Below are 27,884 nucleotides of genomic sequence, written 5' to 3' on the forward strand. Positions count from 1 at the left end.
CATTTTGGTTAATTCTTAGTTTTACAACTAAAAGACAATTCTGCAGTGAAGAAACTTATAGATACCAATTGTACCAGTTGATATTGTGGCTTTTGGTCAGATATAGAGAGTCATATTTTATATTTTAATAGTTTCTCACATTTGCCAATCTAATGGTAGAAATATTAGGACCTTCTAGCTTTCTTCCAAAAATGGTGAACCAGATAATTTGAACCAACCCGCCTAATGAAGACAACATTAATACTTGAATGATTTATGTACATATAATTTATATGTATGCAAATAAATATTACTAATATTTAATAACTTATATTTGTTATTTTTATTTTTATACTTACATATTCTTAAGAGTATGAATAATCTAATGATATTGCATGGCTCAGAATTCAAAAGATTGTACTCAAAATTAAGGTGGCTTTCATAGGAATTTGGGAAACAGATCACAAACGGAAGTACAATTTTTGTATTTTGATGTTGTATCCCATAACTTTGTTAAACCCACTTACTAATTTTATTAGTCTTTTAAATATATTATTTGGTGTATATATACATAAAAAATCTCTCTCTTTCTCTTTATCTTTCATTAATCCACTAGGTAGAATGTTTAGTACAATGAAAAAAGAGAGTAAAAAATAAAAGAGAGCAGAATCCTTGCCTTTTTCACATTCTTGGAAAAAACTCAGTTTTTCACCATATGTATGATGCTAGTTGTGGTGTTCCTTAAAATATGTTTACCGGGTTAAGGAAATATACTCCTCTTTCTTTGTGAATGAAACATTTTATCATGAGATTTTATCAAATGTTTTATTTGCACTAATAAAGATGATCATATTTTTCTTAGCTTGTTAATATGATGAATGTATTTGGGTATGTTGTATGATGCATTTTATATACTACACAAAAATTCATTCCTAGGAACTTCATTGATGATTAATTCTTAATGACTATAAAAAGAAAATATCTCCTAATATATATGTATATATTAACCATCAATGAAATTGTTAGGCATGAGTTATTATAGGTAGACAGACATAGATGCAGATAAAGATATGGCAAAATAAGCTAAGTTGTATTTATATGGATTGTAATGTAGTCATGTTTTCAAAGAATATTTAAATATGAAAGAACTTTCTTAATGTATTCATTAGAAAGCAAAATGTAATGTTTCTAAGTAATAATATCTGAATTGCTTTCCACATTTTTTGTAGTTTAAAAATTGCTTCTGAGTCCATCAGTAGATGAATGGATAAAGAAGATGTGGTACATAAACACAGTAAAATATTATTCAGCCATAGAAGAAAACAAATCCTACCATTTGCAACAACATGGATAGAGCTAGAGGGTATCAAGCTCAGTGAAATAAGCCAAGTGGAGAAAGACAAGTACCAAATGATGTCACTCATCTGTGGAGTATAACAACAAAGCAAAAACTTAAGGAACAAAACAGCAGCAGACTCACAGACTCCAAGAAGGGACTAACAGTTACCAAAGAGAAAGGGACTGGGGAGGATGGGTGGGAAGGGAGGCATAACGAGATTAAAGGACATTAGTATTAGACACATAATATAGTGGAGGCATGGGAAAGGAAATACAGCACAGAAAAGACAAGTGGTGACTCTATAGCATCTTACTATGCTGATGGACAGTGACTGTAATGAGGTATGTGGTGGGGACTTTTAATCAATGATACCTTAATAGGAAAAAAATTGCTTCTGAGTTTAAATATATCTATGTATGTATATATATTTATATTACATATAGAATTTATATTATCTATGAATTATGCATATAAAATTAATGCATTTCCTTGGAAATCATTTAAATATGTAATGCAATGAATTTTTTTCACTTCTATACTTTATTATAAAATATATAATATTAATTCTTTATATATATATAATAATAAAGGAAGTTATTTTTAGTACCATCTGAAAATGTATGTTTTTAAATAAAATTTGACCTATATCTGTATTTTGCATCTTTCTTTGTTAATTACAGATATTACATTTTTTTGTAATTCATTGTATATAAGAGAAAACCTAACAAAGCAACTGTTCCTGTCTAGAAGAAAGGTTCACATAGAAATGTTTACTTGAATTTATTCAAGAAGCTGATTAAAGGAACATTTACACTGTTTATTTGTTATTTTAAAATATACATTTTTAAAATACATTTCACTATACATTCAGCAGGAAAGAAAGTTTCCTTTTTCAATGGAAATATAAAAAGGAAGAGAAAATTGCCACCAAAAGTAAAATAGCATGAACAAGTTTCTCAATTTCTGAACAAAGTAGATTTATATTTGGAAATAGGTGATGGGAGGATGGAATGGATGGGCCTTTTGGCTTTGAAGGAGTCTTTAGGCAGAAATAGGTAGGGGGGAAACCAAGGGAGGCGAAGAATGTTAGGAGTAGTGATGTTGATGCTTAAATTTAAGATTTTGGCTATTTTGTGATGTTACTCATGTTTTCATACAAAATTTTACCCTGTGGGTAAAAAAGATTTTTTTTAATTTAACAAATTTACATTCACATATAATTTCAAATAACTTGTAAAACAGTTGAGTCATTCAAGTCCATTTGCTACATATGTTTTCTGGTTCTCATTTGCACATGCATTTCTTATTATTTATATTATTATTATTATATTGGTACCACACTAACATTTTCCTTAGTAAATAGGAAAAAAATTGACTCACAGAAGTTTGAGCACAAATATACCAAATACACACTAGCAACTATAACCTTAAGATAGTAAACTCTCTTTAAAAAAAATGTCACTCAGACAACATCTTTTTCAGCACATGAAAAAAGTAAAAAGACAGTCACAAGGATAAACATTTGTACTGGAAATCTGAACATTCTACACATGAAAGCAAGTTCTTGTCAAGCAGATGCATAATGTGGGGTATTTAGTCGGGTGACCTTCCTTTGGAAGCGATAATTAAGGCCATTAAACATTTGAACTGTATAACAAAATTATTTTGTTCTAATCTCATGCCCATCAAACAACCTTCTGAATAAAATGTGGTTTCCCAAGCTAGTGTGTTATGATCCCTCTGATAGAGAGACTCTAAATTGTAAATTAATTCCTTGGCATTCTAATGTTATTCATCAGCCTCAGGGGCTCAGTTAATGTGAACCATCATTAAGGAATGCAGATACCCGGTGGTAAAATTGCAATATTTCCATATCAATAGGTGTTTCCAAGGGGTGGAGAGAAGCAGGCCATCTCCATATCAATAGGTGATTACTTGGGGGAGCAAGGGCTTATCTGGACCAGAGAGGTTGGGTGGGGTCCCTTTTTGCAGCCAGTGGCAGGAGAGCAGACGTGGGTGACTGCTTGTAAGTAGTAAATGTGCTTCTCCCACTTTATTTCTCCCTTTGACTGATTTCAGTTTTTTGCTCTGGACTGGGAAAATACTTTCCTCCTGGGGTTATAGACTCCATGGGTGCATCAGGCAAAAAATGCACCAACATGATGTGTGACTGTAGGTACCTGTGAAGCCAGCCAAAGGACCCATTCCAGGCTGTATCCCTGAGACAGAGACATGGGCTTAGACAGAGTAGGGTGAGGGCCTCCTGAAAAAGCAAGGCAGGATATTTACAGTCAAAGCAATGTAACAGTGTAAAGTCCCTATCGAAACTCTGTGTTCAGCATTATGCAAAGTCAAGGTCACACTAATTCTCTAGGGTAAAGATACCAGACTAGGAATATAGATATTTTCATTGAGATCAGTTAAAAGTCAAAAGGCTAGGAGCAACTTGGCCTGGAACGTTTGAGTGTTCTGCAAGGGTATCTCAGCATAACCCGTGCTGACTTCACTGTAAACAGCCCTAGCAAACAGACAATAACCCAGCTCACCTTGAGGGCAGGGCAGAGGGTACAAGTCCACACCCTAAGCCCTCAGTTCCCAAAAGTCCTCAACTACCTATAAATCCCTTAGACGACACACCACCGCGGGCTCTCTTGTCTCCTCCTGGAGTAAGCCAGGAGCTCTTTCCTCTCACTTTATTTCTAAATAAAAGCCTCCACCCTGGCTCTCCTACCTTGGATGTTTGCTAAATTCATTCTTTGACTCCGCAAACAAGAACCCCGCATCATCCCCATGTGTTCTTGGTAATTGTATACCATTCCTTCCTCAAACTACAGTATCTATTTTGTCCTGTTATCATCCCATGTTTAATGAATATTTTACTTAAAATAATCAGCATATATGTCCTTGAGGTAGAAAATCATATAGTAACATTTAATTTATTCCTCTATCACTTAATCCCTCCAATAATAATTGCAATTACATTGTACACATCTTTCTCTAAAATAAGATCATCACTATTTCAATTATTTAGTATCATTTTCAATATTGAATACTCAGTCCTTTAGGAATAAAACTCACAGTAATCCATGAAACAAATATTCCTTGGGTATAGAGTTTATGAATTTTGCTTCATCAATTTTATTTAGATATGTTTACTTAAATGCACAGTTATTTGTTTTACTTTTTCAATGGAAAAATACACCTTGGAAATACAGTTTATATAACTAAGATATCCATTAGTTAAATGAGGATAAAATGTCCTGCTACATATTCAGATTTTTCTGAAAATAGACCTGTCTCACTGAAAGAAAAAGTATTCAAAATTTAATCTTTTAAGTTATAGTTTTAGCACAATAAGCATATTTTCAAGTCTCTCACTACAAGAAAAAGGTATGACAGGAAAATAAAAGCTTGTATATATCACACATTTAATTGAAATGGGAAATTTTTACTATGCTTCAGAAATAATTATTTCCTCCTCATGTAGGAATGGAAAAGTTATATTGGGATGTCTCAACTCCTACATTTTTGGGGAAAATATATTCAAAATTTAGTGAGATGTCATTGCTCTGTAGGAAATGGGGACACATTCTAATTTTCAGTTTCACATTGCATTACATAAATGGTGTATATTCTTTGGAAAAAGCTGAGGAGATCTGCTGTCCTTGACAATTTTAGATTATTATCTCTGTTCGAGTTTTATATGTTTGGGTTGTCTCTTGCCATCATGTTTATAGAAAGTCTCCTAAGAAACCAGTCCTGGTGAAATTTGTGATTAAAGCTCACATGGATAATATCCATGTGATTTATGCTGCAGAAATGTCTCTAAAACTTGGACACATCATAAGACACAGTCGGTTAAATTCCCTAAAGGCTGAAGGTTTTTGGAAGTTTAATGCATCTCAGATAATAAGACATTTCCTAAGGTGATAACCATCTTATAAATTGTATAATCTTTTGATAGAACTATAGTCTTCAGGAGATGCTAATCAGCTAATATATGAAAGAAGACCTACCACACTTGCATTGCAATTTCTTCTCTTTATAGACAAATATTGTGTGTACTCATTTTTATGTTTAATAAAATAAAAATCCTGACTTGCTATTATACCAGTTTCTTCCCTCCCTCCCTTCTGTCTTTCGTTCCTTCCCATCTTCTTTCCATGTACATTTTAGTAGAGTTTGAGTGGGTAATAGGATGCAACCTAAACCTGTTATTTCCAATATAATGTGTGGTGTCACAGCTTTTGGGCTGGAAAAAGATTGAGATGGAAGGAAATTGGCAGCATGAAGGAATAAGCCTTGATAGACAGTTATCCTGAAACTGAGGTTACCAGCTGCCCTGGTACATTCAAGGAGTAAGTACATCTTCTGAGACTACTATTGGTCAAGTGGGACAGCAATCAATGGCTTGACAGCTTTTATCTTCTCCTAATCCATCAAGAAAGCATATTATATTGTTAATAGTTATACAAAAACTATTATTCAGAGTAGGCAAAGTTGCCATTGAAGAGTGACTTCCCAGCAAAGAATTAAGCACTGGTTGGGTATGGATGTGCACACAGTAGAAATCTCTTGGGACTGAGGCATGAGCTGGAGAAAACTGTACTATCTGAATAAGATAAGTCTAGATATAAAGTCTAAAATGTGGTCAGTGTTAAAATCCTAATGCTTATAATATAAAAGAATTTTATGATATCTGGCTGTTTGACTACATTTAAATAAAAAGTTTTGGCATCAGATAGGCATAGCCATAAACTTTTCATAGGTCTAAGTACATGATAAAGGGAAACATTTCTAATAAAAATACTAAAGCAAAATTTTCCTTTCAGTAATTGTCACATCTGTTCCTTTCAGTTCCCACTTCCAACACTTTAATTCATTCTCTTATCAACCATAGCTTAAATAAAAAATGCTGATTTCTATACCTCAAATTTCAATTCCATCCAATTTTTTCCTTACACTGCCTCCAGAATATTCTTTACAAAACATTGTTTTTGTCTCATTTACTAAAAAAATTCTCAAAAATGGACCATTAATAACTTATGGTAAACTAGGATCTAAAAACATCTACAGTTAGGCACCCATCTATCATTCTAATCTCAATTACTTCTCCTTACATGCACACAATCTCCAATCTAGTTTAACTGGTCGTTTGTTGATATAAATAGGTTTTAAGGCCTTATCTCCAGTGTTACTTATATTCTTCTCATTTCTGCAAATGTCTTTCATTTTGATTTACTGATTTAAAATTTATCCTTTTACAAAATTCAGTTTAGAACCATCACTTAACAGCATTATTTGTGTAATACCTAGTCCAAAGACATCCCTTCTTGTATGTTCCCCTAGAACATACCCTTTCCAGTTTTGTGCTGAAAATTTTGATGGAGTATCAATAATTCATGGTTCATGATGGTATCCACAATTACACTGGTTACTATATAAATCAGTAGCCAAAGATTTTGGGAATTTAATTAATACAAGGCGCTAGATTCTAGAAACTCATCACTAATGTCGAAGAGGTAAATATCCACATGAATAGTATAACTGACATTATAAAGTCACACATGGGACAATGAACGTAAGACCTGGCAAGCAAAGGATAGGCTTAGGCAATTTAAAGCCCCAGATCAAGATGTCAGCAGGGCCATTGCCCCTTTTAGACTCTGGGTGGAATTCTTTCTTGCCTCTTTCTGCCTTCCCACGGTGGCCAGTGATCCTTGGTATTCCTTGGCTTGTAGCTGAACCAGTCTAATCTCTGTCTCATTCATCATATGGCCATTTTCACAGTGTTCCCTCTGTGAATGTTTGTATACATTTCCCCTTTTTTTAGGGACATCAGGCATAATCTTGTTTTAAATTGGTTAACATGTTTTAATTGAGCAAAGTAATTGAACATAACTGTAGAAATTTATGAATAGAAACTGTCTTCTGCCTTCATAAGCACTTGTCTCGTAGCCTTCCTCTGCCCTCCCATACTGTAATGCAACTCCTTTCCTCTAATCTGTCCCAAACTCTCTCATCTTCAAAATCTGCCTTTCTTTCCTTCACTCCAGCTGGCCCTCCTTGAGCCAAAACAGGAAATGATTTTATTAATTATCAATTGCACCCCCTTTTCATTGGATGATTGACTTTATCCTCTTCTTAAATATTCACATTACAACATTTACTTCAGTCAGACATTAGCACTTTAAGCCTTCTCTGTTATCCCTGGTTTCCTTCTTCCCTCTCACTATTCTAAACCCAGTGGAATTTCAGACACAGGCTAGGGAGATTTGAATTGACAGAGAAGAGAACCTTGTAGTATCCATTGTCTACCATGGTACTTGTCCAGAAGAAACATAATGTAAGTTTTGTAGGTAATGTTAAATCCTTTAGTAGCCTCACTGCAAAAGAAAAAAAAAATAAATAAATTTAATGATATATTTTATTTAATTAAGTATATCCAAAATATTATCATTTCAATATGTAATCAAAGTAAAATTTACTGAGGTATTATGCATTCCCTTATCATACTAAATCTTTGAAACCCAATGTGTATTTCATGCATGTGACACAACTCAACTCAGACTATACACATTTAAACATTTGGTGGCTCTGTAGGGCTACTGTGTTGGCTAGTGGCTGTCACATTGATTGGGCAGTGCCTGCCTAGAGGGTGCCTCAGGGAAAGGTGCACTGGTCAGAAGATCTGAAGTCTGCTTTTCACAAACAGCCCCCAGATCTCCAGAGGAAGTCGGGAAGCACTTGTGGTGCAATAGGAGCTTCATAAAATAGTCTTAGGAAGTTTTGATTATTTAAAGTCTCTGTCACTTCATCACTGGATCTTTTATCATGGCATCTGGGATCCATGTCTCTGTTTTTTTGTTCTATTACTAGTTTTTTTATCAGAATATTCTTCCTTAGCAAAGCCTACTTTCTATTATTCCCAACATAACTCTAATCTGACCATTAGATATCAAACATGATATGATCATTTGATACTAATATCAAAATATTATAGTCTCTGTAGCTAAAATCCTAGAAAAGTATTTTATTATTTTTAACATATTTATTGACATTTCCTTTGGAATTTTAAAAACTATAGTCCTCTCTGTGTAAAACTCTAGAATGTGCAAACCTAGTTTTATTCTTCCTCTAAGTAGGAAATTTCTGAGAAATATGTATGTTTCAAGGAAGGGGTTTCTTCATTAAAAGAGCCATTACTGCATTACAGATAAAAATGTCAAATGAATGGATGAAGTTCCCAAAAAACGATGAAACCTCACAACCCCAGTGTTTCATATCAAAGGCATTTTCAACCCCCTGTAAACGCCTAGTTATCAGTAATCACAATGGATGATGCAAGGTAAGTCTTAATACTTCAAGCACAGTTCAACCCCTACACTTCATTTATTCCACAAATTAGTTTACTATAAATCCATCATTGGTAACAGATTTTATATATTCTTTCATAAAAAGTGATTTCGTTTCCTGCTTTTCACATTTGGAAAGCTTTTTCTCCTCTCTGCTTTTTCATACCCAAGTAAACATAGAAATCTCCTCACACCATTAATGTAGTGCAGACTGCACAAACCCTGTCAGCACCACCAGAAACAGTGTGACACACTCCACTATGCCCAACACCGTGTGAATGCCTCATGTCCTTAACATTTATGGATTTTTTATTATAATCAGTGTAAGAAAAACAGAAACCTATTCTACCAAATAGAAACTAACTAACATGTTCGATGGTTTTAGAATGGCTTAACTAGAAATTAATTTAACTGGATTCAACAGCCTATTGAGAAATGAGTGACAGTTTATAAGCTTCTTCCTCCTGAATATAAATGGCATTTGAAATATAAATGTAAATCAGCTGAATAAAAATAATTTGGGTGGATAGTCAAATGTTTCTTCTGTACTAGTAACCTTTCTTACTTGAATTGACACACATAATTCCACAAATAAATATCTTTCTCATGTTTATATCTTTCAGGATAAGAAAACTTACAAAAACCTTTTAAAGACATTTCTCTAGAAATGTGTTTATGATATGTTATAGATAATTTATCCTGTTTTCTTCAGCTGTAATGGGAGTTGTTGGCCATTTACTTTTTATTAATTTAGGAAACTAGTTTAAAATTAACTAATAGAGATTACTTTTAAGTTCAGATTATGATTCTGAATCATACATTGGTGTTTATGGAAACTAGTATGGGAGGTACTTTATAATTTAAATATGTTGGTGGAATCAGTTCAAGTATAGTTATTTTCTTAAAAATGTTTTTTAAAATGGTATTATTCATTTTAAACCAAAGTATGACCCAAAGTCTAGTAATTCTCAACCACTGTAATTATGAATTACATCAGTTACCCTTCAGTGTACACAATGGAAACAAGTTCATTTTTTCCCTGATGGAGGCATATTTGTGAAAGCATTATTAACCAGTATTGTAAGGGGTCTTCTTCCCACAGAGATGACATTTTGGCACCAGTGGTGGCAAGTATATCACTTATCCAGAACAATTTTTCCATTGACATTCATAACCTTCATCTTTTTAATACTGTGAAGAAAAATATCAAATTTCCATTGCAGAGAAGAAGATAATTCATATGCTGATGCTGGAATACAAATTAATATTTTCTTCTGAAAATTAATTGTAACACACCTATTCAAAGGTCTAATACAGTACATCCCCTTAGCTCAGCAACTCCACCTCTGAAAACTTATCTTAAGAAAATAACCAGGAAGACAGAGAGGCACAGAGGGCTGCTCTGAAGGCACGGGCAAAGACAAGCACTCAGCCAATGATCCTACACACGTAAAATTGCAACTGTGGTAAACCCGTGAAGAGCCATGTGTGCCCATGAGAATAAAAATGATCCAGGTATGGAGGCCAAAGAAGAATTTCCCTGGAGGTAAATCCCAATTTAATATGAGAAGCATGGGAATAAGTTAATGAACAAGAAACATTTGGACCAAATGAAACCAGAGGTATAATAGACACTGAGGAAAGGAGTGTGAAAAGTGCAAGTAACTGAAAATCAGTGAAGCTGGAGTAAATGGGATCACATGGGGCTTGGTGAGGGAGGAGTCTTTAGATACAGGTGGGGACTGAGTCTTTCAGCACCTAAGAGGACCAAGCTGTGAATGGTGGGAAGACAGTGCTGGACACTGATATACTTAAATTTATAATTTCAAAATCTCTCTCTAGCTGTGATGGTAAGTTTAGAATGGAGAGGACTGATACAAGACCAATCAGAAACTACTGAATTTGACCAGGTAAGGATGATGGTAGAATGGACCAGAATAGAGGTAGAGAAAGAAACCAATGAATAGATTTCTAGATATACTGAGTAGGAAAAACTCACAAGGGAATAAAGATGCAGAAGTGTCCAGGTTCATTGCTTAGTTTATACACAGGGTTTTCTGGATAATTACCAGGGATGCCTGGATGGAGATAATGAGTTTACCTTTGAAAATAGGATTTGGGGAGTCTATGAGACATTAAAAAGGACATATAAGGAAGGATGCTGGATATACAGATGGTGAATTCAGAAAAGAGATTTACTCTGGAGATATGATTTCTTATTTTTGTTGGTGGTAAATGAACTCCTGGGTGTGAGTTAGATAATCTAAGGAGAGTAGGTAGGGCAGAGCATGTGAGATGGTCTGAAGGTACAGTGCATATCTCACAGGAATTTCAAAATTTAATGTCAAGGTAGAGAATGATCTAGAAAGATGGCAAGAAGTCAGAGAAGCAGAAAGAAAACTGAAAAGCGTTATATTAGAAGAGCAAGAGAAAATAATGATTTTTTTGAGAACAGAAAGGAAGAGATAAGTCTGGAGAAGAAAGGTGAAAAAAATATGTGTTGAATTTACTGAAGTCATAGACCAATTGCTATGCTATGAGAGCCAATAGAGGGAATGCTGGCAGTAGTCATTTATACCATCAGAAACTAAAATTAACTAGAATGTACAGAAAAAGGGAAACAAAACAGCATTAAATGACAGAGCAATATCCAAAATATGCTAATAGAAGTTCTTAAAAGGATTCATGGGTTTAATAAGTAATTTAGAGTTTACACTGTATAGATGTGTATTATTTGGCTATTTTTTAATGCATCATGTATAGAAAAAAGATAAATGCTTACAGGTTATTCAGAAGAAAAGTTTCCAAATATTTAGATCATATGAATCATCTCTCAGGGAAAATGAAGATCTCACATCCAATTTAGCAAACAGTTACATTTATTTACATATTTTTATAAATTACATATGTACTCTTCTACTAATGCATTATGATCTCTGTAAAACATAGAAAAGAATAAAAATTCTAAAAGTTAAATTAAACAATAATTTAGTATAACATCATTTCATAACTGTAAAACATTTTCTCATTTATTTTTATAATGGATTTAATGGTGTTAGTGAGAATAATGTTGTAAGATTAGATTCTTAGTGTATTTATTTTAATACTTGTTTTCTCCATTATAGCTAAACATATAATCACCAAAAAATCAATATATATAAGTATTCAGTGTGCACTTTGAGAAAGGTTATTACTAAGAATATAAATGCATGTCAAAAGATGTATTTTCTAATGTACTATAATTGCCCATGATGTAAATTGCTGATAAAATGCCCAGACAGAAGTAGTATTGGCTTAGCCACCATCTTGTTTAATTCTTGAGCCTGTATATTAATGCTACCTCAGATTTGTCGTTCCTTTATAGAGAATATTCTAAGGTTATTTTCTGATGACTAGTGTAGTTAAAACTAGATAACTCAATCATGCCGTAATTGGTCAGTGTAAACAGCCATATGCTGGACGAAAAGGGAGGTGAAGCACTGCTGATTGCATTTTTGGAATTTCCCTTCTTCCCTTGTGCCTTACATGCTGTGACATGTGATTGCCTGATGAATGAATTCAGTTAATTTTATTGTGTGCATTAACATTACTTTTCCTTATTTAGAGAAAATAACAATATAAGTAAATGTTTGGTATTTTCTTCCTGTACTCCAGTGGATTATTTTTGGAAAAAAATCAGAACAGGCAAGGTCATAAAAATATAATAAAAATCAAACAGTGACCACAGTGCTTAGGGAAGATAATTAACATAGATTTTTCTTATTTCTATGGTTAAAAACCTCTCCATATTTTCCATAATCTCTTGATATTTTGCTTACGACCAAAATATGTGAGAATCTGATAATTAGCCAACTACACTGGTATATAAATTAGTTCTGCTGTGTAACAATGCATCCAAGTTAAGATACTAAATCAATCAAATTTTTATTTGTTTGCTTAATTATTTATTTTTTTATATTCATATGTTTTATTTTTTAGACCAGTTTATTTAATGTAGCATTATCCAAAAATGGCTAGCAGAACCAGAACGGGATTCTTGGCCTACCTTCTAACTCTTCACTGTTACTAAACTGCATGGTGAAAACACATTGACCAATTCAAGCACATGCCTAGCTGCACACACACATGCATGCACACACACAGTAAAGTACATTTTCTAGATTTCGTGATTAAAAATAAGATACATTTTTGAGATTAAGACAAAATAGGAATAAACTTCCTCCTTTATTATAGAGTTTCCTGAATCTTACTGCAATTCTAGTTTATTAGTGCAAAATTGTGTTTTCTTTCTGGTCAGTTATTCATTAGTGATTTTAAAAAATATTTCATCCATTAATCACTTTAATAGGTTTAAAAAATCTTGAAATATCTCTTCTTCTTTTAAAATTTTACCACAAAACAAAATAAACCCACACCTATTTAGAATTAATTGAGAGGAATCCTTTTTCTCCATGCTTCTGCCACTATAATGCTATCATGCTCATGTGAAGTTTAACAAGTAGATTATGAATTCATATCAGAAGCAAAAATATTAGACATGAAGGCACTGAAACAGATTTGATAAGAACAAGTGCTCTGAAGTCAGAAAGCTTGGGTTAAAATCCTGACTTTGCCATTAAACAACTGTGTGACTTTGGAAAAATTATTCAAATTCCTGCATCATGGTTTCTTTATCTATGTACATGCCTGAGAATTATTGATAGAAAAAAATTGAGTTAATATATGGAAAATGGTTATCTTAATTTCTGGCACAAATAATAAATGTTAAATGTTATTACAACATGATAAACTTTATTAAGTATCATAATAGGATCACTTTCTTAAAGGAGTTTAAAATTTTCTGCTGTTCCCACTCTGAAATACAAAAAAATAAAAATGTAATACAATTCCTGCTGAATTGGATGAGGAATAAAACAGATGATTCTGTATCACACAGAATCACTAAAAAAATTCATATATATGACCTTTTAAATCTTGCATAAGTTGAGAACGTACATGCCTGTTATAAAGAAGAGACCAGTCTACATATTGCCTCCTAGAGACACTGTTCTTTATTTATGATCTCCTTTGATCGTGAAGGCCCACATGGTTGTTCTGATGAATTCAGAATTATAAAATATTTTTGTGAAACTGTTTCTAGTTAGTATTTCAATCCTGATAGCTTAGTGGAAGATTTCTAGCACTAGTAACAAAATCTGTGCCAGCTAAGATTTATATTTATTATTATACTACATCAAAGTTTAAAAAGCATCTGGAAATTCTTTCATAAACTTTGTGCATTATATAAAGAAAGACCAAGTTTTAACTAATCTCTTAATGAGATTTAGAAATGTATTTATTGAAGGAATAGAATCACACCAATGCCAAATAGAGAAATCTTTATTTTTCCATTTTATATCATCACAATCAAATGATATATGAACTAATGCTAAAATTACAGTTATTCAAAAGTTAATAAATGTACCTAAGTTCCATTACTTAATTTTTAATATTATTTCCTCTGTATTAATAAAAACTCAATTTAAAACCTGTAAAACCTAGCTTTCCAAAGTTTCAAATTCACTCAAAAATGACTGACAATTTATTAATTCAATGAACTAAAGGATGTGAAACTTCAATAGTGCAAAATTTGTCTAAATTCAGCATCTTTTTTACCTGCTCTGAATGTTAATCCCTAGTGTATTTGGTGGTTTTTTAAAAATTTATGCATTTATTTTGCTTGCATTAATCATAGTATCTATCTATCTATCTATCTATCTATCTATCTATCTATCTATCTATCTATCTATCATCTTTCTATCTATCTATCTATATCTATCCATACATACATGTATCAGAGAATTCTTTGATGATTGAAGGTCTTTTTAGGCTTTTGGGTCAGTACTACTAAAATAAATCTCACTTAGAATAGTCTATCAAAAGTTAATGCCTTCTTAGATTTGAATAATACTTTGAAGTTTAGAAAGACATCGCAATTATATACAAAAATATGTATTTTGATTATTTTATATTCTCCCAAACTATGATATAATGTGACACGCACAATTGAAGGTAGCAACCAATGGCTCAAGTACTTGCAAAATCCCTTACCCTTCAGGAAAAGGGGATTTTAGAATTTGCTAATACCCAATAGATTATGGCAAAGGTGATGAGATGTGACTCCCTGGATTAAGTTTCTTTGTAAGGTAAATATGATGGGATGTCACACTTGATCACATTATCTTATATAAGACCCTTCTGCAGACTGGAGTGAGAGATTCTGCTGCTCACCCTGAAGTAATGTTGTGAGAGGGTTCTATGGAGAGGTTGCAACAGACTGTGGGCAGCCTCTGAGCCCTTAGAGTAGCCTCCACCTGACAGCCAGTAAGAAACGATAGCCCACAGTCATACCACCACAGGGATATGAATTCTTCCAAACAACCTGAGTAAGACTGAAAGCAGAATCTTGCCCAGTGAGCCTCCAGATGAGAGAATGTCAACCAGCCAACACCTTGACTGCAGCCTGGTGAAATCCTGAGGCGAGGACTATGTTGAGCTGTGCCTGGATTTCTGGCCTAAAGAAGCTGTAAAACAATGTATAGATAGCGCTAAGTGGCTTAACGATGAAGCCACTAATTTTTGTCAATTTGTTAGGCAGTAACAGAAAACTATTACAGTTAGGTATAGCATCTTCATCTTTATTTTATAAGTTTAAAATTAAGGTTTAGAGATTTCAAGGACTTTGCCCAAGATGATGTTGTTCGTGAATTCCTTAATTAGTTCTTTATCCCAATTTTAATTTCTCCTTCTTCTCCCCTTCCTACATCTTGAAAGTATCGGCACTATTTACTCAATGCTAGCTGGATGCTAGGCAGTTATTTACCATGTACAGACATTATCCTTACAAAAACCCTTTGAGGAATTTCTCTTATTACCTTATTACAGATGAGAATTTTATTATTGCCTCCCATTATAGATAAGAGGTTCAACAACTTCCTAAAAGCACAGAGCAAGAATTCAAATGCTGTTTTAACTCCCAAAGTCATGCTATTAAGCATTCTGTATGATTCCAGTGCTTCTTTTATCATCCCACTGTTGCCTCAGAATATTACAGTTACAATAAACTACAGATATGCTGTAGCTTATCAGGGCAAATCTGTGCTTATGCTATCATATTCTTTGGCATATTTTAAGCCAATCACATAGACAAGGGAGATATCTCTTAACATCTTAAGCCTCTCTTAATGGATTCATGAATGTTTCTCATAATAAAAAGGTCTGATTAATGATTACTATTGAGAACTATTTCATTGAAAATATAAGGAAACAAAGAGTGCTTTTCTATACCAGTTTCAGTAATTAGTCCCATAAACATAAAATCTTTAAAATGGATATAGATAGCCAAGACAAAACTTTTTCTTGAGAAGTAGGTCTTCTGTGTGAGAAAAGGAAAAATGCCAGAGGTTTTTATATAAAGAACTCTACCACAATAAAACCATTTCTTCCTTTCAAAGTCTTGAACTGGTGCCCCAGTGGGACCTGCAAGAGAGATTTTTATGTTGTTCTGGTTTTAGAGAAAATAGTAGTAGATTATTTTAAAGTAATATTAGGGAGTCAATAAAAAGAAACAGTTTATTCAGCCACAGCATGTGGGGATAAAAGAAATTAAAAAGGTGATTCACACAGAGAATACACGAGTTTCCTTCTATACTAAAGTCACAATAAGCTGACCTAGTTAGCTTCTAAAAGAGGTAGCACAAAGATCCACACTAGATCATTTTTAGGTATTCAAATATTCCCTGGACATAGGAAAGAGTGCCATATTTTCTACTATAATCTGATAGTGTTTGAAATAGCAGCCCACCATTTAAGAGGCTGAGTCCAGGAACCGTATCTGGATATTGTACATGACGAGCTGTATTTAAGGGTAGGTAGCTAGAGAAGGGTAAGAAGAGAACTGAAGCCCAGCATTTCCCACAGTTTGCTCTTTGGCATCTTAGAGCTGCCCACATAGCAACCTTAGGGAGAAATACAACCTATGCACCCAAATAAATTAGATACTTAAGAAGTATTATTACTGATTTTGTCAAACAAAAGGCGAAAGTATTTGTAAAACTTAAAGATAAGAGAATTATATGCAAGAAAAATAACATAGCAAATTATAACAGCAAAAAGTCAATCTCTAACATTGGAAAATTGTATGTCCTCATGCAAGATAAAGGTACAATAATCCTGTCTCATTTACAAAATACAAGGTGACCTAGTACTTAAGAACATGAATGAAAATGTTTTCCAATTTTTCTTTAAACTACTCTAGTATGGCCAGACACAGAGAATTTGTGGACTAACAGTTTAAATAAAAGGCTGAGAATTCAGAGTACTTACAAAAACAATCCTTCTGTATGTGTGACACCCTGCAAATAGGAACACATTTCAGTCTTTAAGGTATGAATTCATTAAAATAATTAAAGAAAAAACCCCATATATTGCTAATATTAGGTTTCAAATGATACATTTAAAATTGAAAAATACATGAAAATTAATTTCTATTATTCTTTAGGATTTCTGTTATTTCATGTTCCAGTAGATTCACAATACTAATGTCAAAATTTAAGAAAAAATAAATATACATAGTAAATATCAAAACATACTTAAAATACATTTTTATATTTCATTTATTTGTATTTTCTGTTTATAAAGAGCTATGAACACACTGTATAGCATTTAACATAGAAACACTATAGAAGAAGTACTATGGAAGGCAAAACATTTTCTAATTATGTTATCAAGTGAAATAATTATCATCAAACTTTGTACAATTTTTTTCCATAACACTCTGCTCCTATTTATACACACAGGAATACATACGTACATACATACTTCAATGCATGTTGTATAAACAATGAATTTTTTAAATTAATGTGTCTTAAATGTAAACATATTCATTTTTAATGTTTAAATATATTTGTTTGCATTTAATAAATTTATATAATTTTTAATCTAATGAAATAAATTTAACATGAGGTTCCAGAGCTCCATTAGGAAGCCTGTTTGTGAGCTGTGGAAAAAACCTCACCTACAGATTCCCCCCTCTAACTGACCTGAGGACATCCCAACTCACCACTTGACAAACACCGCCACCCCCTTCTCTGTGGCTGGCTCCCTGGGTATGCTGCCAGAGGGAAGCAGCCCAAGTACAGCACCCAGAGGGCAGCAGCCAGATTTCTGGTAGACAAGGAGCACGCACAGAAGCCATGCCAGGGTCTGTGGGCCTAGGAGAAACCACAAACTTGAGATGCAGTGCTACCTTCAAGAAAACAAAAGGAAGTCTGTTAGCTGCCAGCCTATTTTAGGATGCAGAGAAGACACAGAAACTTAAGAATTCTGCCGCAAGAGGGAACAAGTATGGAACAGGCATATCATTAGAAGGTCTGAGAAAGCCTCAGAATGTATTGCAGAAAAGACCAGCATATGCAGGCATCACACTTCCTGATTTCAAACTCCACTACAAAGGTATAGTAATCAAAACAGTGTGGTACTGGCATAAAATTATACACAAAGACCAATGGAACTGACTGGAGAGTCCAGAAATAAACCCCAGCTATACAATCAACTAATATATGAGAAGGGAGACCAGAATACACAATATGGAAAGGATTTCTTCAATAAATGGTGTTGAAAAAACTGTATAACCACATGCAAAAAAAATGAAGTAGACTCCTATCTCACACCACTCACAACAAAGGATTCAAAATAGATTAGACTTACATATAAAACGTAAAACTGTAAAACTTCTAGAAGAAAACATAAAGAAAAAGATCTTTTACATAGTCTTGGCAATGCTTTTTTGAATGACACCTAAAGCACAAGCAATAAAGGTAAAAATAAGTAAGTGGGAGTACACCAAACTAAAAAGCAAATGAAATAATCAACAAAATGAAAAGTCAACCAATGGAATCAGAGAAAATATTTGCAAACATATGTCTGATAAGCAGTTAATATCTGAAGTATGTAAAGAACTCATATAACTTAACAACAAAAGAAAAACAAACAATCCAATTAAGAATAGGCAGAAGAACTGAATGGACATTTTTACAAAGAAGAAATACAAATGTTCAACACATATAGCAATACTGTACTACATACTTGAAAGTTGCTAATAGAGTAATTCATAAATGTTCACATCAGAAAAAATAAATGGTAATTATGTAATGTGACAGAGGTGTTAGCTAACACTAAGGTAATAATCACATTGAAATATCCAAGTGTGTCAAATCAACACTTTGCACACATTAAAGTTACACAGTGTTATATGTTAATTATATCCCAATAAAGCTGGGAAAATGTATTCAAATTAATTAAAAATTGTATTAATACTTTTAAAATGTGGTATTTGCCTTCTTTCAAAATTGGACTAAGATCAAATATACAAAAATAGCATTTAACCACCTATAGAGTCAACATTTTGTAAATTTTAAGATTCTTTTCCTAAATATTGTTTACAAATTATCTCAGAGAAATGTTTAAGTATCTGTAAGAAAAATATGCAAATAAAGGCAAACTGTCATACTTTTTAAAGCATTTTAATACTTTGATACGGATCCCAAACACACTCCTTATTTCTTTCTATGTTATGTTGGCATTTGAAAAGCTTTATTCATTTAAAAATTTATAACTCACTCTGCTACAAGATAAACTGTAATTGTCCTAATTGTTACTGACAGAAGTAAAAAACAGAGTCTATTTCAATGTTTAATTAAGAATACACATGGAGATGCAACTTACCAGTGTTATTTGTACAAGCTCTGCATATCATAAAATGTTCCTACTCTATAGTAGACACAATATAATATTCTTTAATGATCACATTAATATAGACATATCTTCAACCCAGGTCCAGATAAAACAGTAAAATAGCCATTAAATTAAATTACTCACAGCACTGTTTTTATTGCTATTTCTACACATATGAGAAGATGCTTTAACTTTTAAGTTCAGATATAACAGTACACTTTAATTCTATCAGATTTAAGAGTATAAGGGTGCTCTGTGTGGGTGTTTAAACTCTAAAAATATTTAAGAAGTGTATTTCTTCCTGAATTTCATCAACCCAATTTTTTAAACTAGAAAATGTTCCCAAAATAGGTTTCTAAAATCTCTTTTGCCTTCTTTTCCCACTGACTTCTCTGTTAATCCTTACTTACAAAAAGATGTAATATATACAATATCTACTTGGAATTGAATATATGTATATGTGTGTATATATAGGTATATATGTTATCTTCATATTTTTTATTTGATCTTTGTTTAAAAAAAAGTCTACTACCAGAGATGGGTGATGTAAATAATATTAAATATTCCAGGAATTTAAAAAAGGTCACTTATTAGAGGAGTGTAAAGATGCCAACCCAAAATACATATGATAATTTTTATAATGTGTTTTAAAAGTAAATGCTTTCTGTTGTTGTTTTCATTCAAGCAGGACTGATCTCTTGAGCACCTGCTATGAACCAAACTAGAAATACAAGTTTAAACAAAATAGGATTTGTTCCCTTGAGAAGCACTACTGTATTATATACTCTTTCTTGACAAAAGAAAATTATTGTCGGAGATTTTGGAGGGTTTTAATATCTTATTATCCATGAAAACTCTCTTAAAACATTAATAATTATCTTTATAACAAAAAAAGGTTTATTATTTTTATTAATAGTACTGATGTTGACATTTTGGAAGTGTCAAGATAAAAACAAAAAATAAACAGAAAAACATGTCCCTAGTCTGAAAAATGATCATCTCTTCAGAGACATAGCTACATAAACATTTCATTATGAAGAAAAGCTCACATAAATTTATGCTCATTTTGGATAACTTTTTGTCTTCCTCTTTCTCAGTTCCAGTGATTCATTGAGAAGTCATCAAAGATTAAGTAAAAATGAGGAGAGACTTCAGACATTTTAATTGCTAAGAAATTAATTTTGATTCTAACAAAAGACAATCCCCCTAGAGATAACAGTGTGTAAAACCAAAGTGAATGCCAATTCTACTGGGGACATGCTTCTTTCTCTTAGGAGGGCTGTTTGGTTTGGTTTAGCTTCTAAGGACCAATGCATTGCAGAAAAAAATCTTCTCAGATGCTGATTTGTACATCTGCTCAAAAAAGAGATCTCTTTCTTCCAGACTAGAAAGGACTAAACCTTGAGTAATTTCTATGAGATTTTGAAATTTCTTATAATTTGGGAGCAGGATGAACTGGAAGATTACATAAGCTATACATTTTCAATACAATTTTTACTGAAATGATTTGAAATTACAGTGTGTTACCTAGGCAACCAGTACTGACCAGATGCACAATGGTGGCAACCAAGTCAAAATTGGCTATAGTGATGATCCCAAGAGAAGGAAGGAGAGAATAATAAAACTGAATGCAAGGGAACCAGACATCTATGTGATAATCTTGTCTTTAATTCAGACACTCAATGCTTCAAGTCTGAAACTCAGGGGAAGTTAAGTAGATATTCCATATCCATATAATACAGCAGCAAAATTGTGACTACTTTTCTGAGGTTTCCTTTCCAGGGAAAGAGCAGTAGACTCTAGCTACTATTCATCCCTCTACTCTATGAAGACAATCCAAAATCTTGTATAAGTTGCATAAGAAGTGTATTAGGATGTTAGATGGCTATGTCCCCCTTTCTTCCCATGCAGCCATGCATTCATTTATTTATAACAGTTACTATTTCGAAAATAAATAAATAAAACGTTTCTGCCCTTATGGAGTTTCCATTCTTGCATAGGGTAATAAACAGACAAGATACTTTCAAAATAGGAGCACATGCCATGAAAACAATAAAGCAAGGAACTTTTTTTAAGTATCTAACAATGAAAAGAATACCTTCTGCCGGTACAGCAAAGAAGGTTGGAAAGAGTGGCAGAGCAAACTTTTGAATACACTTCGTAAAAATGTATGACTCTTAGAAAAGTCTGACTCAGCATTTTCCAAGAGTGATACTTAGGTATATTTTACTGACCTGTTGAAGCCATAAAAACATGCTTTTTATGGATTTAATTACAAAGTAAATGTCTTAATGTTATAAAATTGTGAATAGCTGCTGGGAAGAAATCTTCATAATAGTGTGATGATCTTGAGACAGTACACAAAATGGCTATTAATGAGTTCTTTGTAAAATGCAGCTTATTATTTGCTTGCTTGAAGCAACTTGACATGGCAGTGAAATTATTAACTGAACTGGGCTTTAATCCTGCCCTTGTCCCTAGCGAGACGAATGTGAAGTAACTATTCTGGATGAAGTAACTATTCTGGACCTTAGTTCATTATTTGTGAAACAAGAAGATTGTGTAAGAGGGAACCTTCATTACTCAATCTTGTGATAGCAACTGGTTAAATGAGAAGAAAATAGATACAATGGTGCCTTCCAGCCTCCGCTCAGGGTGTAATTCAAAAGAAGTGAAGGACATGATATAATAGGGGTGTGTACTGGCTCCCACTTAGAAGAGAGGCATCGCTCTAAGTTCCCAATCTCCCATGCCGATGGAATGTTGAGGCTGTGAGGAGGTAAGAGTGGTCTCATTCAGGAAGACCATGAAGATTTCTAAGTAACAAACCTTTGAAATGTTTTCCAGTAGTACATATTCTAAAATGTTGTCCCTTTCTATGTCCAGCTTTACTCAAAAATCTTCTCTGGCTTTAGGGAAAAGAACATTAATTAATAATTATCTTCTGAGCTGATTCTCAAGTCCTGCTTCATTTTTGGTTCATTCTTTATGATCCCAATCTATTTCAATATTATATCATACAATTAACACCCTACAGATGATATTGTCTAGCCAGTAAAAGCACGTTACTGTTTATAACTTTATAGGAATATGGTTTTCCAGAATGGGATCTTTTCTGCATTATTTAATGTAAACAGAGAGTGAATAGGAGGACATGGTTGGTGTGCTCAGATGAACTAAACTGTGCTGTACAGAAAGTAGTATGTGTGGGAACTGATGAGCATATGGTCTAATGTAGGTCATGGTCATAGACTGGATTATTACCATATTCAACTTTTTCACTGTCCCTTATTTTACTCATCTTACTTTTGTAATGCATCTGTATGAATTCTATATCTTCCAAGTATGGGATTTCTTTTCTCTTCATTTCCTTTGTATCTGAAGAAATATCTTCCTACTGACAATTTTGGTTCTCATGATTTTTTGCTACTTAATTAAAACTCACTTCTAACTTGTGCAAAAGTAGAACTGGGTAGTTTTATGTCTTAGAATCTGTTCTTTTGAGCTTAGCATATAACTGATATCCTTAAAACAAATCAAGGTATTAATTAAACAGTATGTTTAATAAAACATGGTATATGTCATGTGAAACCATATTTTAAAAATTCACAGAGTAGTTATAGATCAGATATTGATTTTCTTTTCACTTTTAATCAGTGACACTCAGCCAGAATTGTTTGATGCACATATCAATATATCCTGGGCATAAGATACATTGTAGTTTGACAATTAAGTATACAGTATCTATTATTTCATTTTCTGATTGTCTCATATATTATATTTGAAGTTTTTGAAATTTCAAATTTAATGGGGTCATACAATGGCTAGGTTATTAAAAAGAGCCTAGTATTAAAATGATTATAAGCAAGACTGATGATTCATTTTCAGATGTCATAATGGCCAATTCCAGTTTAATGACATTGGGCCACAATCTGCAATTAAGAAGTCACATAGATCTTCTCTATTGCCTAAAATTCAAAACCTTTGCAACTCTTGAGCAGATATTATCCCTCATTCACGTCTAAGAAGATTGTTTTCAACAGGACCATTTTGTGTTCTAGATTTTAGTAAAGCCAAAGAAAGTAATGCAGATGCTGGAAGGTGGTAAGATTTTTGCAACCACAACTTCTGCAGCATCTTGAATTCAGTCAACACACAGTACTCTAATGTATGGGGGCGCCCAATACTCAAAATATTTACTGGGTCACCCAGAAAAGCAACACTTCTATCTTCAAGGGAAGCCATAATTTTCTTATACATATGATGTCACATTTACAAGAACATATTCAAAGATTTTATGATATGGATATTCCAGCTAAGGATTTTCAGAGAGTTTTGACTAGTTGTGATGATTCCTGTTTGTTTTTTAAACCTTGAATAGACTTCCACTTCACTTAAAACAATTCTAGTTTCCAGTGTAACAAAATTGTAGGAAGACTATTTTAGTGGCCATCAAATTACTTTTCTCCTTTCAAAACATAAACATATATTTTAAAATAAAGTTAACAATGATTGTCAGGGTTCCCAATGGGGTATCTATGACATGATTGTTTTATGCTCAATTACATGTAAGTGCATTCTACAATGTAATCACAATTATGCTAAATGCAGGAAAACACTTTCCCCAGGTGTTTTTCTGCAGTACATTATATGCTTACATTATTTTCCTTTCTATTAGACTTGCAACCACAACTAGCACTCAATAACTACAGGCTGCCTTTTAAGGAAATTGGGAGCTCAATTATTTTTACATCTTAAAAGCCAGAAATTGCCTCTTCTCTTTCTTAGCAGCAAATTTTATTTTGCAGTGTATAAACTATGTCGAAGCTATTTTTACTTTCAGCTTTAGATTTGATGAACAGCTGTCATTTTCTCCAATTATTTTGAACTTACAGTCACAAAACTACCTGATTAGCAACCTGCCTAAACAGAGTACATGATAGGGCAGAAAAAGCCACAGTATCTAGATGAGAAATTTGTTCTGGTTTGCTGCTTGCTGCTCAGCTGATTGAAACTTCAGGATGGAAAAAGCTGCTTCACTCATGACAATAATTTTGGATGATGACCTTGGAAATCAGTGAAATTTGCCCTTTATCTGCAAGGATTTTAGATTCCACATGGATTCCTTCCTAGTCCCTCCTCATCCTGCATTAGACTCATGGAAAAAGTTACCTTCAGCTTTTAATTTTAGTGATGAAAGTATCAAAAATCATAGTAACTGACTTTGAGACTCCTGGCTGAGTTGAGGCATAGGTATTTTCAATCTTGCAAATCTCAATCATATCTTTTAACAGGGGCAGCATGTATTTCCTACCTCTGCTACCTCTTATAATTCAGGTCATGACCAGGGAGATTTCTGTTTGATTCACAAACATATACACAAATAAAGAAGAAAACCCTCTTAAATTAGACAGTACCAGAAAATATACCCCAGGGCAAAATATATGAGAGGACATGTGTAGAATTTACAGACAAAGTATAGAATATAGGTAAATGGCAACTATACAGGGAAAGTGTTTAATATTTGTGGCTTGTACATGCATATGTATTTCCAGATATTTAGTTAGTGTAGAAATAATTAATGACTCCAGTTAATTATAAAAGGAAATTATAAATTTATCTTTAACTAATTTTTAAATATTTAGAAAATTTCTCTTGAATAAGAATAAAAAACATCAGTCAGGGATGTTTTAGTCACATTGCCTAAATGCAAAACACATTAAAATATGTCAGGTACCCTAAATATACTACAATACACAAAATGAGAAGGAAAAACTAATTCAAAATGTAGATACAGAAAGGGCAAGCAGTTAGTCTTAGGTAGGAAAGATGGTTTGAATATGAAGATCCAGAAATTTTCATTATCTCCCCATCCCCACCATGTCTTCCTTTCTCTCCCTCTCAAATCACAAACTCAAAGACTTCCTTTCTTTTTTTTTTAACTGAAAAAAGGCAATAAACTAACATATATCATATACCTACTGTGTAATGGATGGGCACTTGGCACTTTATTGCATTCTCAAATGAATTTATAATGCATTACTTATAGCAAGTAATGTAAATATTACTATAGTAAGCATTTTACAAGCATTATCTAATAGAGTCTTCAAAAAGATACCATGAGATAAATATTAGCATCTTCATTTTGAATTTTTTAAAAATATTGATTATAAGTTAATTATATATCCCAAAGATATTCAACTAAAACCATGTGTTACAAAACCCACTGATCATTCTGCAATTTGCATATTGATTCTATAAAGGTTTCTGTATTTTTAAAAGTAACTGTTTTTCACTTCAATTTGTCTTCACTTCAGGTTTCAGAGAACTAACCAGAATACAAGCATATCTCAAGAGATATCGTGGGTTCCATTCCAGACCATTGCAATAAGGTAAATAATACAATAAAGTGAGTCAAATGAATTTTTTGGTTTCCTAGAGCATGTAACAGTTTTGCTTACACTATATTTTAGTCCTTTAGTATGCAATAGCATTATGTCTCAAAAAATGTACATACCTTAACTAAAAAATGCTTCATGCTAAAAATGCTAACCAATCATCTGAGTTTTCAGAGTCATAATTGCTGTTCACAGATCACAATATAAATATAATAATAATGAAAAGTTCAAAGTATTGTTAAGAATTTCTTAAATATGACACAAACACATGGAGTGAACAGATACGTTGGAGTAATGGTGGCAATAGGCTTGCTTGACACAGGGTGGCTACAAATGTTCAAATTGTGAAAAATGCAAGGTCTGCAAAGTGAAATAAGGTGAAGCACAATAAAATAAGTTATGCCTATATAAACAAGATTGATGATACATGCCGAAAATGTTGCCAATTTGAGGTCAATAGTTACCAATTCATCATAGTTTGACAGAAATCAATGTTACAAAATCAAGGAAAATTTAGGAGGCTTCTTAGAGGGAAGAAAATCATGTCCATAACAAGTGGGAGACAATCACTTTCACATGAGTGATTTGGAAAGTATATTCCATTAAGTTTCAATCAAAGGAAAAGCTCTAATTTGACTCAAGTTCTGTTCTAACCCTATAATTACACAAATAAGCTTTATTTATCCAAGAAGTCCTGTATTTTGTTGTGTATACTTCATAAGTAATTCAACAAAATTAGTGCTCTCAGAAGTTAGTACTCTGGAAATCTCTGTGGACATAAAAATTTAGACACATAAAGAAATTCACATCAAATGCATAGCCTCTAAATTAAATTCATCACCAATTTCCTGTACATTAATTCATGTGATTACAAACATAAACCCAGTTATTGACCAGTGTCCTTTGCATTATTTTATGGTTTCTTTCTTTTTAGTAACTCATACTCATGTTTTCTTTAATGCCTGGCGCACTAATCTGCTGTGACTGCCATAACGAAGTGCCACAAAGTGGGGAGCTTAAGCAACAAAACTTACTTGCTCACTATCCTGAAAGCTAGAAGGCCAACATCAAGGTGTCATCACGGTTGAGTTTCTCTGTGGGTCTCTCTCATTGTTTTGTAGGTAGCTCACTTCTCTCAGAGGCTTCATATGGTCTTCCTCTGTTTTGTGTCCTAATTGCCTCTTCTTATAAAGACATCAGTCATATTGGATCGGGCCCCACCCATATCACCTCTTTTTATCGTAATTGCCTCTCTAAAAACCCTATTTCCAAATACGGTCACATTCTGAGGTACTGGGGATTTGGACTTCAACCCTGGAATTTGGAAATACCTACCATATTTTTTGGAATAGGGTTGTATAAAAGAAAATTATTCAAATAAGTCCTTAAAATTTTAAGTATTAAGAGGGAAGTCATCATAAATCAGAGTTTACACAAGCAGGAATGTTTCAAATGCAGGTGCTAAAATAGGACCCTTAAATAAGTTTGTGAAGTGGAAAATATGCATTTACTAATGTCTGAGTTGTGAAAAACACAACCTTAAGTGCTGATGGGTAATTATGTTCTCAAACAGCCTCCAGAACAGGCAAGCACCAATTTTCATGTGCAATCATCTATCTGAATGTGCAATACTTGATCATGTGTAAGCATTCAGTAGGGGCAATTTCTGCTTTCTCTTTCTCTCACATTCTCTCTCTCTCTAGCTCTTGCTTTCACTCTTTGTCTAGTCCATAGGAAATTTTTTGTACATTTTTTGTTGTTTTTCTGTATAATTAAAGAGAAAAATAGCCACAGAAATGTTAAAGCTTCAAACAAATAAAAGAACTACAGTTAATATTAGATTCCACCTAAGAAAATTGCTAATACATCCTGAGTCCAAGTATTTTTTACTCACTAGGGGCAGGTTGGTGTAAGTCAGCTGATATGAAAGTAAAAGATCACTGTTCAGGGGTGAAGGGCACTTTAGTAGATATTATCTGAACAGCACCAAGCTAAATTATCAGCATATACATCTGGACCATTGTGTTTAATAACAGCTTG

The 27,884-nt window shown here is 33.1% G+C and overlaps 1 long non-coding RNA gene across 1 annotated transcript; it reads right to left on the minus strand.

The window, feature by feature from the left end:
• Positions 1 to 2,078: 2,078 nt before the first annotated feature.
• Positions 2,079 to 27,083, minus strand: LOC118969147 (uncharacterized). Its single transcript, XR_005057054.2, has 6 exons — positions 26,879 to 27,083; positions 17,774 to 17,924; positions 17,038 to 17,066; positions 15,095 to 15,236; positions 11,456 to 11,609; positions 2,079 to 7,704 (listed from the first exon to the last, which is right to left on the minus strand). It is a non-coding gene; the product is annotated as an uncharacterized lncRNA (long non-coding RNA).
• Between the last annotated feature and the right edge of the window lie 801 nt (positions 27,084 to 27,884).

This window comes from Manis javanica, chromosome 7 (assembly GCF_040802235.1).
Source record: "Manis javanica isolate MJ-LG chromosome 7, MJ_LKY, whole genome shotgun sequence".
Lineage (NCBI taxonomy): Eukaryota > Metazoa > Chordata > Mammalia > Pholidota > Manidae > Manis > Manis javanica.